Consider the following 15,783-nt stretch of genomic DNA (forward strand, 5'->3'; position numbering starts at 1 on the left):
TATAGCTATAGCTGCAAATGATGTAAAGTGCTTATCACTAAAACTAAACTAATTGTGGTTTACCTGGTTTGGGCATAAACTAATATAGTATTATGTAGGTACATATAGATTTATCTTACGGATTTTTAAAAATACTTGAAATTATCGATCTTCATTTGATAATTTTAGGAAGTTTGTTTTATGATGTACCTATGTAATTTTAACTATACAAATATTACTACATTAATAGGAGTGGAGTTGTATAATTAGTTTGTACACATGGTATGTTTGTCATCTTTCAAAATGTGATATTTCGATTAATGTTTTTATATGTTTAAACGATATCAGCAGTTGTTTCCTTTCTGTATCTGTGGTCATTGAATTAGTTACTATCAAGAGTTCACCTAAGTTGTTAGCACACAAATGGTTTATTATATTATTTTTTACAGTAAAGTAGTGTTTTAAATGTTTATAATTACTTTTGAACAGTTCTAAATTGTAGTTTAGATAAACACATAAATTAATAAATCTGAAGGTTAGTAAATTTTCTGTAATATTTTTTTTAATTATGTTTTCATTAATAGGGCTTAGTTATCTGCGTCTTCTTACCAGCTTTTTAATTTAGAAGTAATTAAAATATTTATTAACATATATTATGGTATTTTTTGGTTGTATATAAATAGTCATTAACGTGATACATAATTCTTACAACCTATAAAGATTATTAAACTGAAATAATTGTTTTGCATCTCAAAATTTTTGCATTTTTTTTGTTATACCAAAAATAAATTAACCCGTTATAAGCCATCACTAATTTTTTTTTAACCTTTAAAATTTGTTTAGATTTAAAGAAAAAGTATCATATTTCCAATATCTTTTCAATGACCAAAAGTTCTGTGTCCCAAGACTCAGAAATCAATTGTTTCTGAATTAAAGAGGTTCAAAAAGTTGGTTTTTAGTTTTTTTTGAATAATACATATTTGTAAGATAATAAAGTTTTAGTAAATACGTGCAATTAACTTCAGAGATTGATTCTGCATGAAAAGTAATGAATGTTTGCTATATAAACGTATGCCCCGTATAAACGTATAAAGCAAATGCTTCCTTGTCCGACATACGGGGTGTTGAATTTTTTCTTACAAACTAACGTTTTATTTATTGCCCTGAAATTGGTTGAGATATGCAATTGGTTGGTGGGTTTTAAGAGTTGGTTATTGTGCATTTTTTGACACACAATTAGGAATTTTATATTCATCATTGGCGCGCATACGGGTAATGGTCTCAATTTTTTTTAATAAAAAAATAGTACGCCATTGAGATTTTTCAAATTAAAAATAATTTTTAAATTCTTCATTTAATTGTTGTTAAAAATCTTTCTTCTTTTTTCGTATCAGGCGCCGTTTTTATGCAAACAAATAAAACATCTTAATGCGCACTTTTCATTCTTTTAATACATTTTCAAGAACTATCTAATACAATAACATTAAACCAGAACAATAACAGAAAGTACCACTTAAATAATTTTAAATAGGCACACAGCTACAAAAAATGTTCAAAATTACCTCCCTGACACCTGACACAAGTTGAACTCAGTCTCATTGGTTGTCGTATTCGTGCGTAGATTCCTGGTGTTTTCTTATTTAGTGTTCAGTTAAATTGGCTGAAACTTTACAGAAAGATAGTTTTGGTAATCCTGATTAAAAGTTCAGTGCACCAAGACGCAGAAAACAATTGTATCTGAGTTATAACCCTTTAAAATATCAGTTTTTATTCTTTTTCAATATTAAAATAATTGTTATAAAAAATATTTCAAATTTGTATGATATCTGAATGATATTTTTTATAGTTTCCCTGTCAAAAACAAAGTGGAATGTCCAAGATGGGTAGGATATCCACGTAGTCCATTAATTTGTAATCTCACATTAATTTTAATTTCCTGAATTTGTATAGTTTCACCGTGTATAATTGTGAAAAATATCGATTAGTAGCTTAACTACAGTTTGTTCAACTTCCTGCAAACTATATCTTGCCTAATATGTATTCAGCAAATGTCTGCAATCATTTCCTCGGTTCAAATTATATTTGCCAGCATTCAAAAGTCAAAGGTTTTGGTTCTGTGCAGAGGGCAATACACTTATTTGATGAATCGTAACATTTTAGTGAGATTATAAACATAGCTTAAGGACTAGTTTGGGACGCAGTCTATTATAAATTTTTACCTCAACAACAACTATAGTGTAATAATTCATTAGCTGTCAATACAACTATATTTTACTCCACGGCTTCAACATTTTATTTAATCATCGTCGCTCGAGAAGAATCGGACACAGGGAATTAGAAACAATTCGAAATTATAATTACATTCGAATGTGTCACGTTTCAGGGAAGTCAATTTAAACATTTATGTAGCTTTCAGGGCAGTAAATAAATTTTTAGTTTGTAAGAAAAATTACAACACCCCGTTTCTCGGAAAAGGAAGCATTTTCGGGCATATGTTTATATAAAAAACTCATTATTTTTCATGCAGAATCACTCCCTAAAGATAGTTGTACGTATTTATTCAAACTCGGTGTGTTTTAAAACTACGTATCCTTCTTCTTCTTCTTCTTCTTTTTATATAGACATGACTCTGTCTGTTTTTCAGTGTGCCTCCAGTAAGTTGTCGTTCCATCGTTTTCGCGGTCTTCCTACTGATCGTCTTCCTATTTGGGAACCGTCTCTTGTCGTCTTTACTACTCTATTTGTTGTCATTCGGCTTATATGATCGTTCCATTCTACTCTTCTATTTTGTCCTCCACCTTGCATCTACGTCGTATATCTGTACTTCTAGCTCTGTCCCATAGTGTCTTCCCATCAATTTTTCTGTTTTCATCTCTGCTGTTTCTAACATCCTTTTTGTTCCCTCTGTGTCAGGTCTTGTTTCTGCCGCGTATGTCATTATTGGTCTGATGACTGTTTTGTAAATTCTGCCTTTTGTTTCTTTCCCGATATTTTTATTTCTCCATATTTTTCATTCACGCAGCCTGCGGCTCTGTTTGCTCTATTCACTTGATCTTCCACTTCAGTTTCCAAGTTTTCGTAGCTAGATAATGTGATGCCTAGATATTTAAACTCCATCACTTGTTCTATTATCTGACCTTCCAGCTCCAATTTACATCTTAGTAAATTTGCTGTTGTAACCATGCATTTTGTCTTTTTTGGGGAAATTAACATGTTAAATTTTCTGGCGGTTATATTAAATTGGTGCAGCATACGTTGTAAATCATCTTCGCTTTGAGAGAGTAGTATTGCGTCGTCTGCAGAGCATATTGTTTTAAGTAGTTTTTCTCCCATTTGGTATACTTTTTTAGTTCTTACTTTTTTTATTATTTCATCCATAATCAGGTTGAACAATAGAGGACTCAGGGAATCTCTCTGTCTTATCCCATTGCCAGCTTCAATAGGGTCGGTTAGTTCTTCTTCTACTTTTACTTTTATTTTGTTGTTTTGGTAGAGATATATATGTATTATTCAAAAGGACTCAAAGCCTACACTTCGAACCTCTAACTCAAAAACAATTTATTTCTAAGACTTGGTGCAATGATAACTTTTGATCAGCATGACCAATCCTACATCATACTACACTAGTACTTAGCGTTATCAAAATATGCAGCACTTCAGTCTTCAGTTTTTTTGCATTTTATTTTTCATTTGTTTATTGCGTTTTACATAAAAAGTTTTATATTTTATCATATTTAGGAGAAATTATTCCGAAGTAACTAATATTATATTGGATAATAAATATAAAAATAAAGTAAATGCAATGATTGTGAACTAATATGGACATAACTCATTGCAGCAATTTATACGTGGAAAGCTTATTCGATTCGGCTACAAATTTTGGGATCTTTTTGGATGGTGCGCATACTGTTATAATTTTGATTTTTGAATTAGCAAAACAGTCATTAAAAATGATTGCGAATATTTGACCTTAGGATCAAGGGTAGTCGGTACTTGATGTGTTAGATTGCATTTCTGAACCTGCAAGCCGCTGGATATTTTTTAATAAATAATGTACCAGCTAATATTATTTCATATACAATTTGCATATACATTTTTTTATGTCCGAATAAGTTTTTTTGAATTTTTCATTATTATGAAATCATTCTAAACATAGTTCTCTTGTAATTTTTCTGTAAACTTAATCATTTCGAGTTATATACGATTTAAACCTGGAAAAAACGAAAATTACTAAAAAAAATATTATTTTTGAATTCACCTAAAATTTCCTGAAAGGATAAAATTCACCTGAAGGACCTAAATTAAAGTTCAAACCTTGTTCTATCATTTCCCGATAAGTATTTTTGGCTAAAAAAATATTGTTTTTAATCGTAAGTTTATAACGGGGTAAACAAGACCTATGGCACAAATTTTTGCTGGTTTGAATTCTCATCGTACAAATGAGCGCCCACCCATACGCTCTTCTTTAACAATTAAAAAATATTGTTTGAAATTAAAATAATTAATATTACTTGATAAAATAATATGATAAATGAATAAAATTAATTTTACTTGTGTTTTTGAGGCTTGAAAATCGTCCTTTTGCGTTTTTTTCAGTTATTTATAACCCGAAAATGATCAACTTTAGAGAAAACTTACGACCGACCTTTTCTGTTCATAATAATCCAAAAAACCTAAAAAAATATCCGAGCCCAAAAAATTCATTGTTACAATTTGAACTTTTCGCCTGTGCGACCTTTTGAACCTTATTTTGGGGTATCTCATGAAAGTGATTATGCAAAAAAATCTCATGGGCATATTTTTCCGGACGAAGTCGAGCTTTTCGCCTTGTCGCTGGTGGTGCAATTTTCACAGCGTGCAAAAAATATACATCTTAAAATTATATGACTAGGGGATAAAAGAAAAGCACTTACCCACGAGAACTTTTGCGAATACAAATACATGACTAAAAAAAAACGTGATTCAGAAAAATACGAGGAAATGGAGATGCGAGATACAACTAGAACAACATTATGTATTTGTATAAGACAATATTATACAACAATTTGTATAAGAGCATATGATGCATATCGTATCTAATTATAAAGTTCAAATCAAAACCTTCGTTCAGTGCGTCATTGATTTTGACGTTATATAGGATTTTAAGAATGTCGCGAATCATTGTATAACATTGTAGTTAAATCTGACAGTTGTCAGAGTAGTACCTACTCAGCCAAATATGAAAAGGTTATATCTTCTAACACTTTTATTGCAATTTGGAATCAAAACAAATCAACGGTGTTTATTGTTCTTTAATTTGTATAATCGTATAGATTGAAGTCTCTGGAATTAAGAAAGGATTGTGTTGCAGTGATTTTTTTATATAAATTATTATATAATTGCACAGATTGCCCAGGTGTTTTAAAGAAAACAAATTTTAATGTTCCATTATAGCAATCGCATATTCAAAGAAAATGTATTTCTGAAAAGAACCGTTTTAATTTTAAGCAAGCTGTCAATGGAATTTTCCACAACAAAAAATGTTTCGTAAAGGCAGTAACACTTGTATTCTTACCAAAAATATATACTTCTATAAATTGAACTAAGTACTTTTCTTTAAAATCAAATTAATATTTTAATACAAATCTTTACTAAACATTCTATATACACGAATTTTGATGTTTATATTTATTGGTTAATGCTGGTCCAAGATTAGCACATACTGAATTACTCATTGTCGCAGAATAGGTAATATCAGTTTGAATCATAGACATATAATACAAATACAGGGTGTTTCAAAAAGGTATGTCATGAATTAAATCACGCATTCCGGGGAGAAAAATAAATTGATTGAATCCAACTTACCTTAGGACAAAAGTGTACACAAAAAAGTTACAGCCCTTTTAAGTTACAAAATAAAAGTTGTTTTTTTGCATTATCTCCTAAACTACTTGACATTTTGTAATAAAAATGGACACGTTACTTTCTTGTTCTGAAAGCATTTTTCATACAAAATAAACAATAAAATTTAAGCGCACAGAAAAAGTTTAAGGGGGGTGTGCAGCCCTAAATTCCCCCAAACTTTTCTTCTTCTTGTGCCACTCTTATCGGATGGAAATCATCAAGGCTATCCTGACCTTGTTTACAGCTGACCTAAAGAGTTCATTAGTGGTACAGCCAAACCACTCTCTCAAATTACGCAGCCATGACATTCTTCAACGGCCTGGATTCCCAAACTTTTGAGTACGTTCAAATCAAATGAATTTTGTGGCATCATTAGTTTAACACATTATTTTTAAAACTTTTTTGACTCATCACTTTTTCGAAAAACTAGTTTTTTCCTAGTTGGCCATAAAATTACAATTAGTTTCTACATATACAATATGTAATTACAAACAGTTCCATCAATAATAGTCAATAATTTGAAGCTATCATTTATTGTGTGAATAAGATTAATATTAAAAATTTTGATATTACAATGGCCTACACATTTCAGGAAATGGCAGATATGCATTTAACTTTGGGTAAGTTGGATCAGATTAAATTAGGATTTCAATAAACTATCGAGAATGTCGTAGAAGAAGTCCCTGTAACAAGTACAAGGCTAATAGCTGCTCAACTAAATGTTTCTCACGTAAGGGTTTGGAGGCGTTTGAAGGATCAGCTGCTTAAATCCTAACACTTAACAACGATTCAAGAGTTATTGGTTGAATATTATCCTAAAAGTATTGGATTTTGCGATTGGTTGTTAATGAAAACACTCGAAATATTAATTTTATTAGAAATATTTTGTTTACCGTGGAGGCTACCTTCAGTAGAAATGGAATAACAAATCATCATAAGGAGCACATTTGGGCCGACGAAAATCCTCACGCAAAAAAAAACGACTCATCGCCAAAGGACTTTCAAAGTTAATGTTTGGACAGGAATTGTGGATAACAATCTAATAGGCCCAGTATTTCTTCCCAACAATTTAAATGGTGATAATTATTTGCAGTTCTTGGCAAACGATTTACAAGAGTATTTGGAAGAAGTGGATATATATATATATATATATATGTGGTTTCTACAAGATGGCGCCCCACCGCATTACAGTAATGAAGTCCGGAAATACCTTTGCAGGCAGTATCCTGGTCGGTGGATTGGAAGGGGTCGTGACGCACCTATTTCTTAGCCACCCAGAAGTCCAGGTCTTAACTCCATGGACTTTTGCTTTTGGTGGTTTATGAAAGAGAATGGGTATTCTGTAACAATAGAGGACGAACAACAATTGAGGGTTAGAACAATTGAAGCTGCAAATCAATTTCGTCAGAAAAATATAATTTTTCAGCGCATCCGGTTTTCTTTATAAAAACGATACCGAATGCGTATTGACGAAAATGGGGGTCATTTTGAACATTTATTGTAATATCATATTTATAGAGGTTATATAGACATTTTTTGTACTTGTTAATTCATTTAAGCCATTTATTTAGTTAAACGTAATTTTTTAAAGGTTAATGAAAAGGGCCGTAACTCAATAAAAACTGTTGTTTGAAAAAAGTGATAAGAGGCAAAATTTTTTTAAAAATAATGTGTTAAACTAATGATGCCACAAAATTAATTTGATTTGAACGTACTCAAAAGTTTGGGAGGATTTATGGCTGCAAACCCCCCTTAAAATTTTTCTGTGCGCTTAGATTTTGTTGTTTCTTTTCTATGAAAAATGCTTTCAGAACAAAAAAGTAAGGTGTCCATTTTTATTAAAAAATGTCAAGTAGTTTAGGAGATAATGCAAAAAAACAATTTTTATTTTGTAACTTCAAAGGGCTGTAACTTTTTTTGTGTACACTTTTGCACTAAGGTAAGTTGGATTCAATCAATTTATTTTTGTCCCCGGAATGCGTGATTTAATTTATTACATACCTTTTTGTAACACCCTGTAGAATGACTGTTGCAATACAGACCTTACCCCAGTGCGACAGAGAAAACTTACGCAAAGCAGTCCCTGCATCTTTTTCTAATGGGTTTGGGCCTGGTCTATGATCACGTGACCTTAGAAAGAGATGCAGGGATTTGCTTGCATGGGGCCAGTTTTCTCTGTGGCACTGAGGGAACATGCCTGCATTGCAAGTCAATCTATTTGTATCATATGTCTATGGTTTGAATACCTCCATTTGATAATCGTCTTACCGTTGGTAACAATACTCCTAATGCATCGGCACTTCACGCTAAAATATAGAATATTTAAAATACTATTATATTTTTAGAATAATTTAAAACTTACTTTACGAACAGCAGAAACTGGTAATAAAGTTGTTCCAGTCTCTTTTTCTAATTGATAACAATCTAATAATTTTAATATTAGTCTTTGTTCTTTTTCGATATATCTTAGTATCGCTCATCAACGCTACATAATTTTCTAAATTCTATGTATTTGATATATTTTCTCTTAATTTCACCATGTCGAACATTTGAAATTTGTTACCTTGTATCTTCTTCTTTGTAGTCAAACTTCTTCTTCTGCTTCCTTCTTGTATGTAGGCTTTAAAGCCTGTTTCTTCTTCAATATTAGCCTGCTAAATTGGTTAAATTATCGCACCATCTTTTTCTTGGTCTGCCAATAGTTCTTCGTTCGTTGGGTGACTTATCTCGTGGTATTCGTACTATCTTATCCTCTGCCATTCTACTAATGTGTTCGTTCCACTCCTGTTTCCGTTTTGACTGACACCCATCCATTTATGTCTTCTATATTGCATGCTCTTCTTATGTTTTCGCTTCTCTCCCTATCCAACAGACTTTTCCTTGATATTGGTTGTTTCTAGCAGTCGTCTCGTTTTAGATGTCAGGTCTTGTCTCCGCCGTGTATGTTAATATAGGTCTAATTGCTGCTTTATAGATTCTTGTTTTTGTGTCTTGTCTTAGGTGTATGTTCTTCCAGATTCTGTCACTTTACTTGCTTTTAAGCTTTGTTGTCGTACTTCTTTAACATCTCCGTAACTAGTTATATCGTAATCAAACTTGTATTGGTATATATATTTTAGCTATAACTAGTCGGTGGTAACTACCAGGCGAATTTGTTAAGAACTGTTACACCTTTTACAACATATTTGTGAGACGAAAGAATGAAGTCTATCTCATTTTCCGTTGTACCGTTGGATTGGGACTCAACCATATCACTTTCTTTGGGGTTTCTTATCGAAAAAGGAATTCATTGTAAACAGTCTTTTTTCTTCCATAAAATTTAATAATGTTTCTCTCTATTGTTTCGTTCACTATATCCGAAAGGACCTATTTGTATTTCTTCATTGATTAAACGTTTACCAATTAGGATAATTTCCGTTTTATTTTCTACCAGGGCAAAGTTGTGGCAAATTTTATTGTGCCACCAGGGAGTGGCACAAATTGTATAAATATTTTTTTCTGAAAGTCAATACATACTTTCCGACTTGTTCGCAAGTGAAAATGTCAATTAAAAAAAACACTTTTTCAAACCGTTTTTCGAAAATTACTCACATAGTATGCATTTTATCAAAAAAATCATTGTAATAAAAATGTAGCTTATAAAAAAACAAAATGGATGGTGAGTTTATGGTGTCTGTAGCCCCAATACAAGCAAAAAATAGCTTATTGAAAGTGGCTTCTTCTTTTTCTAATCACCTACAAACCTTTTTAAAAAACAAAATTCAAGGCCCTTTTTTATACTTTTAAAATAATGCTTTTGTTTTTCTTTTCAATCGCAATCTATAGGGTGAGTTTTGAGTATGGAACGCCTAAATTATCTTTGAAACGGTTTGCACGATTTTTATAGATTTTGGTGCGAGTAATTATGTTTTGGCGAAATTTTAAAAATTGACTGGGCGAAATAACTGTGATTTTGAAGTGTAAAAATGTCACGACTTAAAATCATTGTAGAATCTGTTCAATAGAACTTAAAAATCTTTTTAACCCTGAACTGGAAAGGTCACAGTTTGGGACACAAAAATAAAGGTCTCGTCTCACAGGCCAGTACATAATCCTTGTATATTTTTGTCATTTTAATAAAGGATATTAATATTTAACAAAAAATAACCTTATTAAATTTTGGTTTTGGAAGGTTTGTTACCATCTAAGTCTTTTTACCGTACATAATATTTTCAAGTTCTGAATATTCGTGACCAACAACTATCTTCGTTGTCATCGATATTTTCATCTGAGAACTCTGAATTACTACTCTCGTGATTGGAATCAATAATATGTTCATTCAATGAGACAGCACCTATAACACTAGCATCACTAACAATCTCATACCACTTTATAACAGTTTCTTCAAAATATTTGGACAAATTAGATTTTTTTTTGAAGAACTAGCTATAGCTCACAATTACGACTTAGTAACACAAACAGACAGGTGTCGTAATGATTTCAAATGAATTACCCTGTATATTTTTTGCCTTTTGAAGTCCTCAAGAAATAGTTATTTCTTTTTATGTAATATTCTCTATACCTAAATACCATAATTTCGAAGTTCTGTATCTGTATCTGTAGAGTAGGGAGGGCGAGTTAAGTTTCACAGCACTTAGGCCACAATTGACCCATTGTGCATCCTCCCAGGGAGCTGTCGCCCTTAGCCCATTGTCCATCCTGCCATTTCTAGGAAGGTGGACAAGTCACCAGGAGACATCTCTCTTGTGTGGGCAGGTGTGGGCCAGGACTCGCCGAACGTGTACTCTCGTATTAACGATAACTCCGGGCATTCACATAGGACATGCTCTACAGTTTCGTCTTCTCATTCACACTTCCTACATAGAGGTGTGTCTGTTAGCCCGTGTGTGGAGGTGTTTTCTTAGTTGACAATGACCAGTTAAAAAACCAACTGTCAAACGTAGGTTTTTCGTGGTCATTCCCAAGTACTTAGCATTGGCCTAATGACAGCAGTATAGACCCAGGCGATCACCCTGGACGAAAGGCCCCAGATGCGTCCGACTGTTCGTCGACATTGCTCATCGGCAATATATGCTCTTTTAGCTCTACCATCTAAGTGTAAGTTCCATGTTAACTTCCTGTCAAGGGTAATTACCAAGGTACTTCACCTCGTCAGAAAAATTTAGACTGTAGTTTAGAATCCTTGGGGGTATTAAGCCAGTAATTCTTCTTTTCCTGGTAAATAGTACCATCTCTGTTTTCTTAGGATTTATAGATAGTGAGTGTTCCTTGCACCATGTTTCTATTAGTCGGAGAGCAACTTGTAATCACTCACATAGTGTGTTCTCAAACTTACCGCTTTGCAGGGCAGCAATATCGTTCGCATAGGCTATTGTGTAGAAACCGTTGCTGCTGAGTTGGTCAACCAGGGTATCTAGAACTATGTTCAAGAGCAGTGGTGATAGGACACCTCCCTGTGGACACCCCTCGTAACCATGCCTCTAACAGAAACGTCTTCTAAATTTATGTTTATTGCTGTATTAGAGAGCATATGGAATATCCATTTGCTTATGGCCAGGGGAACATTCATGACGTTGAGCTGTTGGGTGACGGTTGGGAATGTGGTTTTATCAAACGCTCCCTCAATGTCTATGAATATACCTAGGGTGGATTCTTTATTATCCATCGATCTTTCAATTCTTCCCAGTACATAATGCAGTGCAGAATCGGTAGATCTTCCCGAAGTATATGCATGCTGATTTGGGTGAAGTGGGTTATGGACCAGAACTTCATCCCTTTCTCATCATGTACCTCTCGCATAGTCTTTTCATTGTTTTCAATAGAAAGGATGGTCGGATAAGTAATTGGTCGGAAAGCCTTTGGTAGGCTGTAGTCCATCATACCAGGTTTTGGTTTGAAGATCACACGTACCTCTCTCCACTTCCTAGGAATATATCTCAGAGCCAAAGAGGCTCTGAATATTTCCACGAGGTGCGGCAGAAGGATATTCAGTCCACACCGTAGTAGGGCTGGATATATGCCGTCAGGCCCTGGTGGTTTGAAAGATGTGAAGCACATTATGGCCCATTTTACCTTTTCTTCATTAATCATTGTTCTGGCGAGATGTCAGTCGTTTATTGAGGGTATGATTGCTTCTTCCATCCAGTTTGGTGCTGTTGAGACACTAGAACCGGGAAAGTATGTACAATACATTTTACATTATATGTGACTGCTCAATTCTTCTTATCTTTGTGGTAATCTTATCTTTTGATTCCTGAATATTGGCAGGTTTTGTTTTATAAACGAAGTGATCCCACAGCAAATGGCCTAACAGATTCATGTCGAGTGATGTCGCGTGCCTTCCACCACGACGGCTTCCAAAACCACGCCTTCCAATCCATCTTCTGGAAAACACATTATTTAGGTTTTGGCTCACCATGCGAGCATAGTGAAGTAAAGCACTATCTTGTTGCAGCTAAATATTGTCGTTTGGGATATAGTTATTGCCTGAAAGTTTTGAATAATGAAATTTCTACATTAAAATCTTATTGAAAATATTTACTTGGATTTGGAAATAACCGAGCCAACTCGGGTATAATACTATTTTCCAGTAAATCTAAATACGCTGGACCATTTAAGTTTCTCTCAACGAGCATATATATACAAGGATTTCCACAGTTTTTACTGTATTCCTTCACTCAACCGTTTTCTCCAATTTTTCCTGTTTAGCCAGTCCCCTTCCTGTAGGTTTCTTCTACTCATTGCTTCGTCCACCTCATCTCTGAAAGATCTTCGGGGTCGAGCAACGGCAATTATTTTGTCACTTATTATTCCAGCTCATAACTTGCGTCTCGGGACAGCCAATCCAGACTAACGACTACAAGCGTTTATAGCCGATGTTAACCGGAGTTTTGAATACGAAAACTGACATTGATATTGAGCAGTTTAGAATTGAACTATTTTGGACAGGCTTAAAATTCAACAATGTTTAAAATTTTTGGCAAGTAAAACAAGATTCAGTATGTAAGTTTTTGAATGTTGTGAATGAATAGATTAATATTAATTCATGAATATACTTAAAGGTTAAAGATGTATCTGTTTTCAGAATTTGAATTTTCAAAATTAGGACGATTATTGTAAGATTTATATCTAAATAGAGTATCCGGGCGCAATGCTGAATATTCGCAAATTATAACATGACACATTTTTGTCCGCACTGGCTGTCCTGAGACGCAAGTCAGCTCATACATTAAGCTGTTCTGATACTGTGTGTGCTATTCACGGATCCAACAAGGTGTTACGTGACCAGTATCTACAGTTATTCCGATTTAAGTTTCCATTACATAACATTACTTAAAAAATTTGGATCGTTTTGATTGTAATAATATCCCATCATTATGTCCGCGCAAACTCTTCACGTCTATCGAAATTATCATCTGACAACCTATGAACTAATCTTATTTTTCGTGTAAACTGTTTTCGAGATAATTAAGGCGTTCCACACTGAAAACTCACCCTGTAGATCGAGAATGAAGAGAAAAACAAAAGCATTATTTCAAAATTATAAAAATAGACCTTTATTTTTGTTTTTTTTTTAATGGTGTGTAGGTGCTTTTGAACAGATTCTACAGTGATTTTAACTCGCGACATTTTTACACTCCCAAATCACTTTTATTTCGCACAGTCAATTTTTGAAATTTCGCATAAAAGACATAATTACCCTCGTTTCGAGGTAACCGCGGGTGGTGGAACTATTTTTTCCTTCAGTTTTAATCACAAAACTCTTGTTCACCCACCAAAATCTATAAAAATCGTGCAAGCCGTTTCCGTGATAATTAAGACGTTCCATACTTACAACTCACCCTGTAGATTGCGAATGAAGAGAAAAACAAAGCATTATTTTAAAAGTGTAAAAACGCCTTCATTTTTGTTTTTTAAGGTTTGTAGGTGCTTTTGAACAGGTTCTATAGTGATTTTCGGTCGCGACATTTTCGACACTCCAAAATCACTATTATTTTACTCTGGTGGCGCACAATTTTTTTCTTCAGTTTTAAGTACTAATAAAATACGAATAGAAAAATGGTCCCAAGCGTGTGCTCTCAAATTTCAAAATCAATATTTTTGGATAATGGATATTTTCTGTGAAATTCGTCATATTTAAAATAATTATCTATTCTTTATTTTCGGATGTAAAATAGAAATGTATATGTATATAGTAATAAATATAACAATAATACAAGTTTTAATCAAATATTGAGATACAGTGGAATGCTTGTAACGAAGGCGATTATCCATTACATAAAAAATAAATTTGTTATAATTTAAATGATCAAAGGACCTATTCAGGAATCATAGTAATTCAATCGTAAATTATATTATTGCCTTGACATTTTAACGTTATAAAAGTTCAAGTTAGCCACCCGAGAATGATTCATTTCAGTGAAAGATTTTATTACGAGAAAAACAGAAATTTAAAATTCAGCGTAATAAATTACCTCTGAATCATGAACAAGATAATCGTAGGAGATTCCATTCCAAAACCAAATCGTTCGGTTAAGAAGAACCGGATATTTTCACAATCACTTAAAAATAATGTACAATTACGGAATTTTCATCTAGAAGATCAACTAAGAATTAAGATAATATTTTTTCCTAGTAATTAATCTAATAATAGTTCTCATTTTGAATAATTTGATTATTGACAACTCATTTTATTGACAAAATCCTTAAAACCACTACTGTTTAATCAAAAATTAAACCCGGTAATTTTGCAATCTCACATTATAGTAGAGTAAAATAAGCAAAAAAGACCTTGTTCGGGACTTTCACACAAATCCAGGTTTGTATCTGAAATTATTTTAGTTATTACGTTTTCTGCAGATATTTCGGCGTCTTTTTTTTTAATTATTAACAATTTAGTGTAAAAAATGCCATTTTGTCGATTTTTGTCTACCATTGAAAAGCTTAATAATTGAGGTAAAATTACAAACCTTTATCTTTTAAAATATAAAAATAGGTTTAAAATGGCGATTGTTAAAATTTGTAAAATTAATTTGTTGCTTCGAAAACTGCAACATAAGGTAAAATGGTTAATTGTTTATAACTGTTGTAAAAACCAACCTAGATATTTGTTATTATGCGCCAAATCGTGGTTTGGTGGTCATTAACAGACCCTCAAAATTTCAGATCGATCCATCAATTAGTTTAAAAGTTATTCTATTTCAGAGACCTCTTTTTTGCAATAACATTAGTCAGAAAATAATGAAGATACGCATACCAAATGATAAACTATCAATAAGTTTATATCTATCTATATATATATATATATATATATATATATATATATATATATATATATATTGATAGATATTAACTTATTGATAAATAAAATGTTGGAAGTGCAACTCATGATCTTTCTAGTTCTCTACATATCAAAATTTTTAATGTTTTTTTTACTTAAGTTTTTTATAATAACTTTTTTATATATACATGTATGATTATCACATGTTCTTTTGCTGTGCTAATTCTGTTAATTTATAAACTATACCTAGTTTCAATTAATTGTTTATACAACTTTATCTCTAAATGTACCAGTATCGTAATCTTTTTCACATTTTTAATATCATTGACTATATATATATATATATATATATATATATATATATATATATATATATATATATATATATATATATGTATATAATATATATATATATATATATATATATATATATATATATATATATATATATATATATATATATATGTAGTATATGTGTAAAATTAGCTTAAACCCAAAGAAAATCAATCATCTATATCTGTTACTAACGAGTTATTTTCGTTACACACTGTCCAATTTTGGTTGGAATCCATGTGTAATATTCATAATTTCGATTACATTTTTTTGTTTATTGAAACTGCGAAAACATTAACACCAAAAGA

At 32.2% G+C, this 15,783-nt stretch overlaps 1 protein-coding gene across 2 annotated transcripts in view; it reads left to right on the forward strand.

Moving 5' to 3' along the window:
• LOC140437050 (uncharacterized) overlaps positions 1-15,783 on the forward strand; it is a 53,590-nt gene that overhangs the window by 13,646 nt on the left and 24,161 nt on the right. The window contains exon 1 of one of the 2 annotated variants that reach the window (XM_072526289.1): positions 362-514. The exons of the other annotated variant lie outside the window; for it this stretch is intronic. The gene's annotated coding sequence lies outside the window, so the exon portion shown is untranslated. Of the gene's footprint in view, positions 1-361; positions 515-15,783 lie in introns of those variants that run through there. 2 annotated transcript variants of the gene reach the window in all.

Source organism: Diabrotica undecimpunctata, chromosome 3 (genome assembly GCF_040954645.1).
Source record: "Diabrotica undecimpunctata isolate CICGRU chromosome 3, icDiaUnde3, whole genome shotgun sequence".
NCBI classification, from domain to species: Eukaryota; Metazoa; Arthropoda; class Insecta; order Coleoptera; family Chrysomelidae; genus Diabrotica; species Diabrotica undecimpunctata.